General features: G+C 34.4%; 1 long non-coding RNA gene across 1 annotated transcript; it reads right to left on the bottom strand.

The window, feature by feature from the left end:
* Nucleotides 1-10,139: 10,139 nt before the first annotated feature.
* On the bottom strand, nucleotides 10,140-11,637 carry LOC147394886 (uncharacterized). The gene is made up of 2 exons (XR_015181295.1): nucleotides 11,408-11,637; nucleotides 10,140-10,414 (listed from the first exon to the last, which is right to left on the bottom strand). It is a non-coding gene; the product is annotated as an uncharacterized LOC147394886 (long non-coding RNA).
* Between the last annotated feature and the right edge of the window lie 6,874 nt (nucleotides 11,638-18,511).

The following is an 18,511-nucleotide window of genomic DNA, read 5'->3' as shown; positions in this document are numbered from 1 at the left end:
GTGCCTCAGAGGATCCACTTCCCACGTTATGTTCTCGAGAGATAAAAACATTGAAAGAGAGTATTGTGGAATTAAAGGGGGCTTATGTTTCCTAGGCTGGAGTGTATTTTAGAGAACTTATATTGCCACACAAACTTTTACTAATTAATACTACACTAATTCTTGTAAAACACCAAAAAATTGCACACACTTGGTGTGGCATTAGTAAAAATTGATGTGGCAATAACAACTCTTGTATTTTAACATGAACATTCAATATTCAACAATCGCTTTTTATGCACACCAATCTACATCGAAGACTCTCATTAACTAGTCAAAGTCAATTGACTACTCATCGTTGGTCTTCCATATATTTTAAATATATCTCACAATTCAACAATTTGAATTGGTGATAATGAATCGTTTTCCACCACCCTTTTTAAGCATCTAAGCCTTCTAGAAATAGGTTTTCATTTTAGACATCTTATTTATTTTTTTATTTTTTTATTTTTTTCTTCTTTTGACTGAGTCAATCTATGACTTAGACTTAACCATACGGAAAAGCCTATTCTTGAATATGAATAATGTTTTTTAATATTACTAACTTATACGCACCTTAGAGAGTTTTGAATACATAAAAATAAAATAAAAGAGTCGTGATAATCTAACATTTTTATTTTTTATTTTTTTATTTTTTTTATAATTCCAGATGCCCGTTGTAAGAAAAAGATTTTTGATCTTGGAACAGCCAAAAAACTCGGTTTCGCATCTCATCTCGTTCATACCAGATATCGAGTCTTCTCGAATAAGTTTTTCGATACATTTGAGACATCTCGTTCAAAAAAATGAAAAAAGAACATGAGATTTAGTATCTTGTCTGAAAATTTTACTTGTCCATCCAACTCATCCATGCTTGATACCGAGACGACTCAGGCGATACATCTCAGTCTCGAATGAGTTTTGAAATCATGATGGGGGGCATTTGAAAATGATCATCAAATTATCATTAGTAAAAAATAAAAAATGAATATGAAGGAATCAGAACATATACCATGATACATACAAAAGAGAAGTTCAATGAGACAAACAAATCTAAACATAAGAAACATGATGATCTGTACAGTGGATAAGAATTATAAAAGGTGATAAAGATGTTTACGAGTGGATGCAAAAAAGAAAAAAAAAAAAAAATTATTAGTATTACACTAAGTAATATTATTTATTTTTATGAAGTAAACTACAAATTTTACCCAAAATTAATTTATATTATTTAACCCAAAAAAGTAATAATGGTCTTGCTTTCAAGTATTCGTTTAATCTTATATAAAATAGATTTACTATGATAAATTGGTCTATTAAGGGTTTGACAATATGAATTTGTTGAGTTTGTCAAGGAGATGACAGATGCGTGACTCAAGCAAGTACGCCATAGTTCCATAAACAAAAATACTCTTATTCAGAAAATCAAGCAAATTATTTTTTCCATGCAGTCACAATCGATTCCAATAAAACAAATCAATATAAAACGATTATTTCACGGGCATACAAATTGACTGATACTTCAAAAGAGAAAGAACTAGAGATAGAAAATGTAGAAGAGTCGTCAGGTTCTCTTGGCATTTGACCACGAAAAAGCAAACATGTAGTCATTTTTTATAAATTTTTGTCAAATTGGTTGGAACATGACCAGATAAGGCTCAATTGTGTTGGATCGACTGGTGTTTTATTAATATATTTACTTTTCTTTTAAATTACCATCATTTATCATTAAAAAAAAATGAAGTTCTCGTCAAAATCGGTGGTTTACTAACCAAATCGATATGTTTTTTTAGAGTTTCAGTCCAACCAATGTTCCATAGATGCAAGAGGCCGGTGGCATACACAATCCCATCGGTCAGCCTCGCTCGTGCACTTGATTTGTTCACAAAACATTGATTGGAATCATCAAAGCTCACTAAATGTTTAGTGTATGAGTTCAAAACTCACTAGACACATTAGTGGCTCGGGCAAGTCATCTCAGCCTCGGAGGTACCTGAGTGAGATATCATTGTGAATCTCCCATTATAGTGACTAATCCGAGATTCGATTCATTTTGGTCGATATTTCAAAAATTGTTGCAATACCATTAGTACCTGAGATTTGGCAGCAACTTTTGAAATGAACTTCGACTTTTGATTTTTTCCAATAGAGTTGATCATACGTGATCAAAATAATTTAGAAAACCTGGCATCTATCACCACAAGACCGCATAAATGGTAGTCGGCTTGAGCGATGTAATGATAGAGTTGTAACTCATGTACATTTACAAGAGAATTGCAACTCATGAGAGCTTGAAACTAACCCCATATCATTATAAATAACGATTGAGTGACGAAAGTTGCAACTAAATCTTGGCCTTCCAAGTTAACCCTATATATATTTTTAAAAAATTACCCTATATATAAACTTACCCTTTCCTGACTAACAAAGGAAATGGCCTTACTAAGTCTCATCTATTGTCAAAAAGACCTTGAGATGTGTAAAACAAGACTTTGAGATATATTACAAATGTTGAGGACTTATTTTATGAATCTCAAGGTCTTCTTGACGATGGATGAGGCTTAATAAAGCCTTTTTTACTCCTTATGTTAGTAAGACTAATCGGACTCTCATATATATATATATATATATATGGGCAACATTCAAGAGCCAACAATTAGGCCAACATGATGGGTTAAAAGTTTGCCCATTGAACTTATTATTGGTCGGTGTTAGAAGATTATTACCAAGTTAGAAGATTATATTTATGTAATATTATATTCCCATAATATTCTCAAGATATTACAGAAATATTTTATACCGTATTCATTATTCTAAATATGCTGATTTTATGTGATTTGTAATTATTGTATTTCCTTTCTTTTAAAGCCTCATCCAACTATAAATAGGCCATTCTATTGTACATTTGAATACAGATTAGAAATACAAAATTTCTTTCTCTACAATTATTTTTCTATTATCTTTTTCTACATGGTATCAGAGCCACCATTGTCTTGGTGCCTCTTTTAAGCCTCCGTTCCCTGTCCGTACTATTGTTTTTCGTTTAAGCGTCCTTTTTGGTGTTTCTTTTTTTTTTGGTTCAACAACACACCAAACGCTTGTTGCGAATGTTTTGTATGTGACGGAAATTGTAGAGTTTTTTTTTTCCTGCGCCAGATCAGATTACTGCCTTCAGGCTTATTTATCTACTTTTTCCCTATTCCAAAATGTCTACCAATCTTGATAATATTGTCCGTCCCATTGACAATATTTTAGATGGCTCTAATTATATGTTGTGGTCTCAAAATATGGAAGTTTTTTTAAGAGGGAGAAAATTATGGCGTTATGTTAGTGGAGAAACTGTTGCACCCACACAAAGAGAAGGTGAATCAGCCGACAAATTTGCTAGTCGATTTGATGATTGGGATAGTGCAAATTATCGGATTATTTCTTGGTTTATCAACACCTCAGTTCCTTCCATTCATAGTCTACTCCCAAAGCTTGGAAATGCAAAGGCTGCCTGGGAGTTTTTGGCAAAACGATACAATTGCACTCATGATGCCTCACTAGAGTTTCAGATTGAAACTAAACTCTATCAGACACGTCAGGAACCAGGTCAGTCTATTGCTGATTTTTATTCTCAAACTAATAGTCTTTGGGAGCAATTATCCGCTGCAGATCCTCAATTGAAGTATCCTGAAGATGTTGAAATATTCGCAAAGTATCGGGATCGTCGGAGGTTTATGCATTTCATGATGGCTCTTCGTGTGGATTTTGAATCCACTCGAGCCGCTCTCTTACACCGCACTCCTCTTCATACATTAGAAGCTGCTGTAACAGAACTTATGTCTGAAGAGACTCGACAGTCCACTATGCACCTACAATCTCCTGATATGGTTGTCGCTGCTACCTCTCAGAATATTCCCAAACTTACTCCTGGACGGTCCACACCACAATCATCATTCAAGAAGTTAATGTGCAATTATTGCAAACAGCCTGGCCATTCTATTGCAAATTGCTACAAGCTCCAAAACAAACGTCAGTCACGGGCTCCTTTCCAACAGACAGCTGCTATTGTTTCATCCGATTCCTCTGCACCTGCATCTTACACTGAGAATCCATCTCAAACCTCTGCTCTCACTGCATCTGACATTGAGGCATTAATCCAACAGGTTCTATCTCGTTCCTCCACTGCCTTGTCCGTCACATCAGGTAAAAATTCATGGTTTATTGACTCTGCTTGTTGTAATCATATGACTTCTGATCCTACTTTATTTTCTCATAAGTCTGTCCTTTCTCCTAAACCTGCTATTTATACTGCTGATGGTTCTAGGTTACCTGCTAGTCACAATGGGTCTATTTCTTCGCCTAATCTGTCTATTGATAACACATATCTCGTTCCCCAACTGTCATTAAATCTTCTTTCAGTTGGCCAACTTTGTGAATTAGGTCTAGAGTTGACATTTTCTAACAGGGGTGTTGATGTGCAGGATCCACAGACGGGTCAACTAGTTGGGACCGGCAGTAAGATTGGACGTCTTTTTCAACTTTCGTTTCTACAGACTCCTACTCACTTGTCAGCTGCTGTCACAATATCCAATGCCTCTTCCAGCCTATGGCACTCTCGTTTGGGTCATGCCTCTCTACCACGTGTCCAACTCCTTGCATCTCAAGGTCATTTAGGATCAGTAGATTTAAAATCTTTTGATTGTATTTCTTGTCATCTTGGAAAACAAACACATTTATCTTTTAATAAAAGTGAGTCTTTGTCTTCTGCACCATTTGATTTGGTTCATTCTGATATTTGGGGCCCTGCCCCTGTTCCTACTGAGGGGGGGTCTCGTTATTTTGTTATTTTTCTTGATGATTATTCTCGTTATACTTGGATATATTTATTACAACATCGATCTGAACTCACTCAAGTTTATCAAAATTTTCATCAAATGGTACAGACCCAATTCTCTCGTACCATCAAAAATTTTCGTTCCGATAATGCTATGGAGTATAATGAGAAATCTTTTCAAAATTTTTTGAAACAAAATGGGACCCTTTCTCATCATTCTTGCCCTTACACTTCTCAACAAAATGGGCGTGCTGAACGCAAACATCGTCACATCTTAGATACTATAAGAGCTCTTCTCATCTCTGCCTCCCTTCCTGAACGTTTTTGGGGTGAGGCTGCTCTCACTGCTGTTTACACAATTAATCGTGTGCCTTCCCCAAGTATTCACAACCAAACTCCTTATGAGCGCTTGTATGATAGCACACCCAACTATTCTTTGCTTCGCGTCTTTGGTTGTATTTGTTTTGTCACTCTTCCTCCACACGAACGTACAAAACTTGAACCCCGTTCTCGCCTATGTTGCTTTCTTGGTTATAGCATCACTCAAAAAGGTTATCGCTGCTATGACCCCATTGCCCATAGACTTCAGATCTCTCGTCATGTAAAGTTTTGGGAACATAAAATGTTCACTAGTCAAATGCACTTTCCACATTCCTCCTCCGCATATTCTCCTGTCTTCACTGACCCCTCCATTGTCTTATTTCCTGGATCATCTGCAGATAACTCAAGCTTATTAGACGAACCTTCTACAGCTGCTTCTGATTTGCCTTATTCGACTATGGATCCTCCTGCTGAATCACATACTCCCGAGCCTTCCCATGAACCACGTCGCTCTGATAGGGTAAGAGCACCACCTGCCCATCTCCATGATTATCATTGTTTTTCTGTACATGCTACTCTTCACGAACCTCACTCTTATCATGAGGCTAGTGCTGACCCTCTTTGGCAGAAAGCTATGTCTGATGAACTAGATGCCCTTTCCAAAACCCATACATGGAAATTAGTAGATTTGCCTCCTGGGAAGTTTACAGTGGGATGTAAGTGGGTTTATAAAATTAAGACTCGTGCAGATGGATCTGTGGAACGCTATAAGGCTTGTCTTGTTGCGAAAGGTTTTGCTCAGGAGTATGGCATTGACTATGAGGAAACTTTTGCTCCTGTTGCTAGACTGACATCTGTTAGATCCTTACTTGCAGTTGCTGCTGTTCGTCATTGGTAGTTATTTCAGATGGATGTTAAAAACGCATTTCTTAATGGTGATCTTATAGAAGAAGTCTATATGCACCCCCCCACCTGGCTATCACCATCCACCCCACAAAGTTTGCAGACTTCGCCGAGCACTTTATGGTCTCAAGCAGGCTCCTCGTGCTTGGTTTGCCAAGTTCAGTTCTGTGGTTGCTCAACAAGGCTTTGTTTCTAGTTCATATGACTCAGCTCTCTTTCTTCGGACTACCACTACTGGTACTATCCTTATCCTTATTTATGTCGATGATATGATTATTACTGGTGATGACATTTCCGGCATTCGAGCCCTTCAATCCTTCCTTAGCCAAAATTTTGAAATGAAGGACTTGGGGACACTCAGCTACTTCCTTGGTCTTGAGGTTACTTCGAGTAATGATGGTTATTATCTCTCTCAAGCCAAATATGCATCTGATCTACTTTCTCGAGCAGGTCTGACAGACAGTAAAACATCGAGCAGCCCTCTTGAGACCAATGTCAAACTTTTGGCCACGGATGGTGAGCCTTTATCAGATGCTACTCTCTACAGGCAGCTAGTCGGCAGTCTCATCTATCTTACTGTTACACGGCCTGATATTGCATATGTTGTTCATTTGGTGAGTCAATTTATGAGTGCACCTCGATCTACTCATTATGCTGTTGTTCTTCGCATTTTGCGCTATGTCAAGGGTACTATGTTTCATGGTCTACATTTCTCTTCTCATTCATCTCTTGATCTCCGAGCCTACTCTGATGCTGATTGGGCTGGTGATCCCACTGATCGTCGCTCCACCACTGGCTATTGTTTCTTACTTGGAACTTCTTTAATTTCATGGCGTAGTAAGAAACAATCTGTTGTTGCTCGATCTAGTACTGAAGCTGAGTATCGTGCTCTTGCTGACACTACATCTGAACTCCTTTGGTTACGATGGCTTTTGTCTGACATGGGTGTTCCTCAATCCACTAGTTCACCTATTCATTGTGACAATCGGAGTGCCATACAGATTGCTCATAATGATGTTTTTCATGAGCGTACAAAACATATCGAGATTGATTGTCATTTCATCCGCCATCATCTTCAGCATGGTATTTTACATCTTCATTATGTCACCTCTGCAGATCAATTGGCAGACATTTTTACTACAAACTCAAGTTGGCTTTGCCCCCTAGAGTTTGAGGGAGGGTGTTAGAAGATTATTACCAAGTTAGAAGATTATATTTTTGTAATATTATATTCCCATAATATTCTCAAGATATTACAGAAATATTTTATACCGTATTCATTATTCTAAATATGCTGATTTTATGTGATTTGTAATTATTGTATTTCCTTTCTTTTAAAGCCTCATCCAATTATAAATAGGCCATTCTATTGTACATTTGAATACAGATCAGAAATACAAAATTTCTTTCTCTACAATTATTTTTCTATTATCTTTTTCTACAGGATGATCTCTATGGAGAATATATCATCCTCACAAAAAATCAGTCCATTCCAAAACTTTTAACGCCATGTTTACAAGTTGAAAAATTGTGAACTGTCATTTTTGTAAATCACTTTTGATGGGGTTAGAAGTTTCAGAATGAGCTGATTTTCAGTGAGGATGATCTCCTCAACATAGTGATCTTCCTCACTAAAACATTAGCCCATTCCAAAACTTCTAGCTCATGTAGGACAAAACTCGTTAGCGAAAATGTTGGAGGGCTATTTTAAAAATTTAATGGGAAATGGATAAGAGATGAAAAATAATAAAGTGAGTTAAATAAGAAATATGAAAAAGTTGGAAGGGTAGTGGGTCCCATACAACCATAGCAAGTGGGCCCTATCGGTGTATTTTATTTTATACTAGAGTTTGCCCGTGCCTATGGCATGGACATCCTCTTTGGATGTTAAGAGGGTAAAAATGAAAAAATAAATAAATAAAGCGAGTTACAAAAAAGGAAAGACAAAAAAGTGTGATGTAAGTAGATAAGACATTTGTCCAATCACACAAATTGTAGTCGAGAAAACATTTATCCCCACTTAAAAAAAACACAAAATTATGGCAACTCAGATGTGTTTTATAATATTACTAGAATTCATCCATGCCTACGACATGGACATCCTCTTTTGGGGGTTAAAGATGATATATATATATATATATATATATGGGAAATGTTCAGCAACAAACATTTTGGCAAAACATTTTTCAAAACATGGGTTAGAGGTTTTGGAATGGGCTGATTTTTGGTGAGGATGATCTCTACGGTAAGGAGATCATCATCACCAAAAATCAGCCCATTCCAAAACTTCTAACCCCATCAAAAATGGTTTACAAAAAATGGACGGTCCACGATTTTTCAACTTGTAAACTGGGGCTAGAAGTTTTGGAATGGGCTGATTTTTGGTGAGGACGATCTCCTCACCGTAGAGATCATCCTCACCAAAAATCAGCCCATTCCAAAACCTCTAACCCATATTTTGAAAAATGTTTTGCCAATATGTTTGTTGCTGAACGGGACCCTATATATATATTTTATATATGGGGGCGGTTCGGCAGTCCTAAAGTTTGCCAAGTTTGGTGCCAAACATTTTTTGTAAATCACTTTTGATGGGGTTAGAAGTTTTGGAATAGGCTGATTTTTTGTGAGTGTAGAGATCATCCTCACAAAAAATCAGCCTATTCCAAAACTTCTAACCCTAGTTTACAAGTTGAAGAATCTTGGATCGTCCAATTTTTGTAAATTACTTTTGATGGGGTTAGAAGTTTTGAAATAGGCTGATTTTTTGTGAGGATGATCTCCTCATCATAGAGATCATCCTCACAAAAAATCAGCTCATTCCAAAGCTTCTAACCCATATTTTGAAAAATGTTTGACACCAAACTTGGTAAACTTTAGGGCTGTTGAACCGTCCCCTATATATATATATATATATAAAATAAAATTAAAGGGAGTGAAGAGGAAAAATAAAAAAATGTGGTGTAGAGAGATGAGATATTTGTTCAACCACAAATTGGTTGGAACATGTACCATTAGGATATGAGATTTGGTAGCAACTTTGGACATGAACTTCGACATTTAATATTTTCCAATGGGGTTGGTAGTGGTCATAATTTTTTAGAAACTCTTATACGGAATAATGGCATCTATCACCACAGAACAACCTAGATGCCTAGATGGTATGGATGTCTTTAGCGATGTGAAGATAAAGTTGTAACTCACGTACATTTACACGAGAATTGCAATTCATGAGAGTTCGTGATCCAAATGACATGGTAGAATTGAGTGACGGATGTATTGCAACTAAAACTTAACTTATATATAGGAAATATTCAGCACCCAACCATAGAGATCATCCTCACCAAAAATCAGCTCATTCCAAAACTTCTAACCCCATCACAAATACTTTACAAAAAATGGACGGTCCATGATTTTTCAACTTGTAAACATGGGGTTAGACCTTTTGGAATGGGCTGATTTTTGGTGAAGATCATCCTCACCAAAAATCAGTCCATTCCAAAACTTCTAACTCATGTAAGACAAAAATGGTTGGGTGCCAAACAGGACCCTATATATATATATTAAATACACTAACACTTTCCTAACTAACATTTACTATCAAAAGACCTCGAGATACATAATACAAGATCTCGAGATTTATTACAAATCTTGAGGAGTTTTTTAACAAATCTTGAGGTCTTTTTGACGGTGAATGAGGCTTAGTAAAGCCTTTTTACCTCACTATTTTAGTAAGGCTATTTGAACTAATTATATATATGAATCCTGATAATCTGATTACCCCACGTGACAAACTCAATTGACTACCTTGACGTGACAAGTTTGAGAACGGTAGATCTGCACTCCCCGGGATACACAACTGCACTTCCCCATAAAAAATGTGTCTTGAGGGAACCGTGTATCCCAAAGAGCACAGATCTACGGCTCCCAAACTTTTCACATCAGGTAGTCGATTGAGTATGCCACATGGGGTTGTCAAATTATCTCCACTGTATATATATTTCATATTCAATTAAATTTTCTTTCTTGGGTTAAATTTTGATTAGGTACTTTAAAATAAAAATACATAAGATTGTTATATAAATCAAATCTTTATTAATGTTCAAAGTACATTGACATGATCTTAAGTCTTATTGATGATCATAAGATGAGTGATGGGTGAGAGAGGGTGAGATGATCAACATGGATAGTCACAAGAACAAGTTAAGAAAAATGTGCCAGGGTTTCTATAGCAATATCCTTTGGCTTTCGGTCCATGTAGAGTGCCGCATCTATTATCGCACAATCCTTCATCGTCGCAACCAAGCCAGGATTCTGTGCAACCATTCACCATCTTCATCGTTGTCGTCTCCCCTGTAATTACAATTATATTACCAATCAAATTAATTTAATAACAAAAGATGTGACTCTGGACATATAATAATGGAGGTCTTAGAATATGATTCGTTTAACTGACCCAAATAATTGAAATACGACTGACAATAATGACTTACATCAACTTTCACTCGTAACAAATATCTAAAGTGCCCTTGTTTTCAACTTTTGGACAAAAATACTTTAAAAAAAGGGAAAAAAATCTGTCTCAACCTTGTGTTTTGGTGACAAGATTGGCACTCTTCTCTTGACGATCTGATAAATTTGATCGATCATCTCCACTATTTTTATTTTGTTTAAATCATTGCAATAAAATCAATTGAAAATTTTACCCTAGATTGCTTTGCCAAATAAATCAACGATATATAGAATTTGATGGGCCAATATGGATTAGAAAACCATTAGTTCTTTTTTTTTTTTGGGGGGGGTGGGGGGAGAAGATCAAGCGTCGCCAAATAAACAAAAAAAAATTATTTAAAAATTAGGGAGAATGAAGGTGGATTTTCAGTAAAAAGTATTAAAAAAAAAAAGTCAATTTTTTTGGGCATAAGATTGATGGTGGTGACGATCTGATAAATTACTCAATTATCTCTACTATTTCTTCATTCAAATATTAAAAAAATGTTTCTACCCTAATTAACTTTGCCAAATAAATTAAGGATTAAATTGGATGGACTATTGGTGGAAAAAAAAAAAAAACAAAGAGTTTTTGGAGGAAAAAAAAATGTTTTTTGGCAAGAGGTTGAAGATGGGGTATTTTGATAATTTTATTTTAATCTCTTATAGAAGACTATGGCAAGGGGTATGTCATCAGTTAGAAAATACAGATGGTGTCTCAAAATACTAACCAAAACCTGAAATGTTATGCCTAAAATACCCTTTCTTTTAAAGAACACTTAAAAAAAGAGATAAATAAAGAAAATATGTTATTTGCAACTAAAGAGGAGGACAAAAATGGGTAGAAAAGAAGACCTGAGAAGAGAACAAGGAGGGCTAGAAAGAAGCAGAAGTTGGAAAAGTGGTTGGCCATCTTTCTCAAGAGAGCTGATCTTACTGTTGATTTTCATTGTTACATCTCTTGGTATCATTATATGTAATAGTGGAATTAGTGGATTCCAAGATAACTTATTAATGATAAAAGATTGTGTGGGATTTAGGAAATCTATTATGGATTTGGTGGACCGGGTTCGACCAAATCTTGTAATAAGATCAGTACGAACAGTTGGTGTGTTTTTTTATTTTTGAATATTTCCTGTTATAAATATAAATAATGGTAATTTATGAAAGTTTTTAGATCAGTGTTTATGGAAGGTAGTGATGGAAAATAATATATGTAGCAATATAAATTAAGATATTTTATATTAAGAATATTAATAAAGTACAATATTTATATATGATGCTAATTTTCATATTTTGATTCATGTAATCTCTATAAATACCTTAGTAGGGTTCATTTAAAAATCATCCAAGGATTATCAATAAAATTTCAGAATTCTATTTGGTATTTAACACTTGGTACTCGGTTGGGTATATGGCTGACGTGACAAGAGCACAAAATCATAGATTATTTTCATCTAGATACACAAGAAAAAGATGTGTGATTCTGTGTTCTTGCCACGCCAACCGTGCATTCATCATTATTCTAAAAAAAAGTAGAAAGAGATTGAAAATAATGAAATTTTGAAGAAAAAAAAGCCACTGAAATATATATATATTTTTTTTGAGGGCGGGGGGGAGGGAGTTACAAGGGCATTTTGAGCATTTGATGTCAAGTTAAAAACTTGGTGTGAAAAACATAGGTTAACCAACAAGAGAACAAAATCACACACAAACATAAGGATTTACATGATTTGGCAATGTGCTTACGTTCATGAATCAAATAAAAAAAAATTCAATCACACTATTTTCTTTTAAGTTTTACAATTATAGAGATCTCTATTTAAAAAATCAGGTGTAGAGAAAACGTGTTTATCTATAAAAAAAATAAAAATAATAATAAATAAAAAACTCTTAAGAAAATACTATATAATTGTCTTTTGAGTCGTGACAATCTTACTACCTCACGCACACTCAATTGACTCTCCTGACGTGACAAGTTTAGGAACTCCCTTAGGATACACTTTTTTATGGGAAAGTACAGTTTTGTATTCCAAGGCATACAAATCTGCGGTTCTTGAACTTGTCAAGTCAGGAGAGTTGATTGAGTGTGCCACGTGGGATAGTCAGGTTAATCACGATTCTTGTCTTTTTAGCGATCCCAAAAACCCCTCGGAGATAACAAATAGGCGTTCCATCACATTATGTTCTCGGGAGCAAAAGCACATCATGTTGAAAGAGAATATGGTGGGGTTAAAGGAAACGATTACTGAAATTAAAGTCGATTGACTTGTCATTGGTGATCTTGCAAACCTTTATATATATCTCACAATTGAACAATTTGAGTACGTGAGAATGAACATTTTTTTCCTCCCTTCCTTAAGCAACTAAGCCTCCTAAAAGTATGTTCTTAAGGATTCTCATTTTATTTTTATTATTTTACTTCAGATTGAGTCAATCCTTTGGGTCACCCGCAAGGGCGCACTCTCACTTACTCGTGGTTTGTAATGTGTAGGTGTTGCACATGCACAGGAAAGGGGCCTACACACCTTGGCCCAATCTCTAGTTCTTCTATCCCACTAGTCAAACATAAGTTTGATACTCCGTCATTAAAAAAACATGATTCATTATAGGTATGGACAAATAAAAAGAAAAAAGAAAAAAATAAAAAATAAAGGAACAAAAGAATCTATGTTGTGTAAATATTTTGTATTTTGTTACACTACGCAGAATTGCGGGGATCTTGTCGGCCCTTCCTAGGTGTGTAGGGGCGGAGCTTTTGTTCCGAATTTTTTTAAGAAGTATGAAAAGGACAATCGTGTAATATTTTTTAGTGGGTTTACTATTTTTGGGGGTTTTTTGTTTTGGGGAATTTTCTTATTTTGATAACTTTCGGTTAGATAAATAAAGATCTTTAAAATTGTAAAACTTAAGAAAAAAATAATAATTGTTCTTGTTCTGATCTCTAGACATAAGCACAATGCTCAACCACATAAATCCTTATGTTTTGTACGATTATATTATCTTTGCTATTGTCATTTTTCACAATCTAAACATAAGAAACATGATGAATTATAAAAGATGATAAAGATGTTTACAAGTGGATACAAAATAAAGAAAAAATATTTGTATTACATTAAATAATATTATTAATTTTTATAAAGCTAGTGAAATATAAATTTTACCCTAAATTAATTTAATATTATTTAACCTAAAAAGTCATAATGGTCTTGCTTTCGAGTTCTCAATTTATAATATATAAAATAGATTTATATGATAAATTGGTCTCTTAAAGGGTTGACAACATGAATTTGTTGAGCTCGTCAAGGAGATGACATATTGGGTGACTCAAGCAAGAGCCTGCATTGTACTCCATACTGTTACATAACCAAAAATACTCCCCTTGCTAGATTTTGTCGAGGGGACGACAATCAAATCAATTTTTTCTTAAATTGGTCTGATCATGATTGGTATATTAATAAATATATATTTTCTCTCTAAATTACCATCATTTATATATATATATATAAAAGGAGGTTCATTTAAAGTGGTTCATTAATCAAATCGATTTTCTTACGAGTTTCAGTTGGACCAAGTCCATCCAATACTGGGTCACATAATTTCATTGTTCAGCCTCACTCATCCACTTGATTTATACATAAAAATGTTGATTGGAATCATCAAAGCTCACTAAATATTCACGGCACATGAGTTCAAAACTCATCACAGATCAAGATGGCTCGGTGTCACAATCGTGTTCTTTTGAAACGAGGTCGTGCGGCGCAAAGGGTGCTAATCCACAAGCAAGGCTGAAAAATAATATCCACACACACAATACGTAACTAATAAGTAAGAGAACGGGGCAGCACGAGGCAAAGTCTGTAAGCAACTTTATTGATATAATATTGATTTTACGATTGAACACATTACAAAAGCAAGTAAGTGTGTTACAAGCAACTGATGATTTATGACACGTAGGACTCCGCGTAGCTTGAGGTCAAGGTGGGTGTAGGCCGGGGATTGGGAAGTACTAGACATCCTTCCTACAAAGTGTATGCTAAACCTTTCTTAAGTTTTTAGAAAGAAATATCAAAAACGAAGGCCGGTCATACTCTCTTATTACTAAAATGCTACTAAACTAACATATATGCCTTGACACGGGACTGATATAACTTCATATGCGAGCTTTATATATATTACATAAGTGCTCCCGGATGACTTCGAGGCAAATTACAGCTAACTCTAGGTGACAAAATGTATGACCGTCATACTTGAGCAAGTCATCTCAGCCTCAGAGGCATCTGAGTGAGATACCTCCAACAAATCTCTCATTATTATGATTGATTCAAGATTCGAGTCATTTTTTTTTTTCAATATTTAGTTGCACACTTTTAGTAGCAGGTTGCACACATTGAAAAATTACTTTATTTATTTATTTGTATAATCTTTATTTTAACCTACTAATTACACTTTATTATCAGTAATTTTAAGATTTAGGGTTATTCAACTTCTTGTCATTACTTCATTTTATCGGCTCATATAAATTGTAAACATGTGTTTTATACAACCAAGTATTTCTTCCAAAACTTATTGAACCAACAATAATTTATACTAACCGCTGACCTAGTTGTAAAGCTTAAAATGGGTTGGATTTGGGCCAGACGTCAATATTTCCATATTCAGCTCCGACTTTCTTTATTTGGATCCAAATCTGAATCGGACTCAGATCCTACTAGATAAACCATACCCAAATCGTTCAACATTTTTCTAAAAGATTTTGTAAGATTTGGTAGTGGTTCGACCAAATTTTGTCGTAAGATCGATTCAAACAGTTGGTTTTTGTTAAAATTTCCTGTTATGATATAATTTAAGGTAATTTAGGAAAGTTTTAGATCAGTGTTTCAAAAACTAGACGGAATTGACGATCCGACCAGATTTTGGGACAATGACCACAAAAACCTATTTTTTTAAAATATGTACCAAAACTAAAATTACCAATGATCATTGGGGGAGTATAAAAAAAATATTACGACTTTTGAGAAAGGACAACCAACGTCGAGCTAACCATCGTGGAACTGAGACACCAACAAATCCAATAATGAGAGACCTCAGGTTCTCTTGGCGTTTGTCTACGAAAAAGCAAACGTGTAGCCATTTTTACTAAGTTTTTGTCAAATTGGTTGGAACATGTATTATTAGGACTTGAGATTTGGAAGCAACTTTTGACATGAACTTCGACATTTAGAAACCCCCTATACCAAATATTGGTATCTATCACCACGGAACAACTTAGATGCCTAGATGGTATGGATGTCTTCAACGACGTGAAGATAAAGTTGTAACTCACATACATTTACACGAGAATTGCAATTCATGAGAGTTCGTGATCCAAATGACATAGTAGAATTGAGTGACGGACGTATTGCAATTAAAACTTGGCCTTCCAAACAAACCCTATATATATATATTAACATACACTGTCAAAAGACCTCGAGATTTATTATAAATCTTGAGGAGTTTTTTTCACAAATCTCAAGGTCTTCTTGATGGTGAATGAGGCTTAGTAAAGCCTTTTTTCCTCACTATTTAAGTAAGGCTATTCTAGCTAATTATCTATATGAATCGTGATAATCTGACTACCCCACGTGACAAACTCAATCGACTACCCTGCCGTGGCCATTTATGGAACGGTAGATCTGTACTTCTCGGGATACACAGCTGCACTTCCCCATAAAAAAGTGTATCTCAAGGGAACGGTGTATCCCAAAGAGCACAGATCTACATCTCCCGAACTTGTTACTTGCCACATGGGGTTGTTAGATTATCACAATAAATATATATTTCATATTCAATTAAATTTTCTTTTTTGGGTAAAATTTTGATTAGCTACTTTAAAATAAAAGTACATAAGGATGTTATTATAAATCATATCTTTATTGATGTTCAAAGTGCATTCACATGATCTTAAGTCTTATTGATAATCAAAACATGAATGATGAGTGAGAGATGATCAACATGGATAGTCACAGGAACAAGTTAAGAAAACTGTGCCAGGGTTTCTAAAGCAATATCCATAGGCTTTCGGTCCATGTTTAGAGATGCATCTAATATCGCACAATATTTTATCGTCGCAGCCAAGCCAGGATTCTGTGCAACCATTCACCATCTTCATCGTTGTCATCTCACCTGTAATTACAATTATATTACCAATCAAATTAATTTAATAACAAAAGACATGACTCTAGACACATATAATAATGGAGGTCTCTTAGAATATGATTCATTTAGCTGATCCCAAATCTTTGAAATAAGACTGAAAATAATGACATACATCAACTTTCACTCGTAACACATATCTGAAATACTCTTGTTTTCAACTTTTTGACAAAATGCATTTAAAAAAGGGAAAAAATCTGTCTCAACCTTGTGTTTTGGAGACAACATCGGCACTCTTCTCTTGAAGATCTGATAAATTTGATTGATCATCTCCACTATTTTTATTTTGTTTAAATCATTGCAAATAAAATAAATAAAAATTTTCCCTTAGATAACTTTGTCAAATAAATCAAGGATATATTGAATTTGATGGGCCAATATGGATTATAAAACCATTAGTTTTTTTTTTTTTTTTTTGAGGGGGGGGGGGGGGGGGGGGGGGGGGTGGAAGATCAAGTGTCATCAATAAATCGAAAAAATTATTTAAAAATTAGGGAGGATGAAGGTGGGTTTTTGGTAAAAAGTAAAAAAATAATAATAATAAGTCAAAAGATTTTGGCATGAGGTTGATGGTGGCTATGATCTGATAAATTGCTCGATTATCTCCACTATTTCTTCATTCAAATATATATAAAAAATAAATTTTTTACCCTATTTAACTTTGCCAAATAAATTAAGGATTAAATTGGATGGGCTATTGGTGAAAAAAAAAAAAAAAAACAAAGAGATTTTTGGAGATGGGGGTATTTTGGTCATTTTCTTTTAATCTCTTATAGAAGACCATGGCAAGGGTATGTCATCAGTTAGAAAATACAGATGGTATCTCAAAATACTGACCAAAACCTGAAATGTTATGCCTAAAATACCCTTTCTTTTAATATATATATATATATAATCTTAATTAGATATAAATTAAAAAAAGAGATAAATAAAGAAAATATGTTATTTGCAACTAAAGAGGAGGACAAAAATGGGTTAGCAAAAGAAGACCTGAGAAGAGAACAAGGAAGGCTAGAAAGAAGCAGAAGTTGGAAAATTGATTGGCCATCTTTCTCAAGAGAACTGATCTTACTGTTGATTTTCATTGTTACATCTCTTGGTATCATTATATATAGTAGTGGAATTACTGGATTCGAAGATAACTTATTAATGATAAAAGATTGTGTGAGATTTAGGAAATCTCTTATGGATTTGGTGGACCGGATTCGACCAAATCTTGTAATAAGATCAGTTCGAACAGTTAGGTTTTTTTTTTTTTTATATATGTATTTTTTTATATTTAAAATTTCCTTTTATAAATATAAATAAAGGTAATTTATGAAAGTTTTTAAATCAGTGTTTATGGAATGTAGTGATTGAAAATAATATATGTAGTAATATCAATTAAGATATTCTACATTAAGAATATTAATAAAGTATAATATTTATATATTATGCTAATTTTCATATCTTGATTGATGTAATCTCCATAAATACCCTAATAGGGTTCATTTAAAAATCGTCCAAGGATTATTAATAAAATTTTAGAATTCTACTTGGTAACACTTGGTATTCTGTTGGGTACATGGCTGACGTGGCAAGGGCGCAAAATCATATATCGTTTTCCTCTAGATACACAAGAAAAAGATGTGTGATTTTGTGCCCTAACCATGTCAACCTCATGCATTTATCAGTATACTAAAAAAAGTAGAAAGAGATTGAAAATAATAAATTTTTGATGAAAAAAAAGCCATTGAAGATTTTTTTTTTTTTTTTTTTTGAGAT

The sequence above is a fragment of the Akebia trifoliata genome, chromosome 9 (assembly GCF_017979445.1).
Source record: "Akebia trifoliata isolate Shusen 1 chromosome 9, ASM1797944v1, whole genome shotgun sequence".
NCBI classification, from domain to species: domain Eukaryota; kingdom Viridiplantae; phylum Streptophyta; class Magnoliopsida; order Ranunculales; family Lardizabalaceae; genus Akebia; species Akebia trifoliata.
The sequence above is the reverse complement of the archived record's forward strand: the minus strand, read 5'-3'. Positions and strand labels throughout refer to the sequence as shown.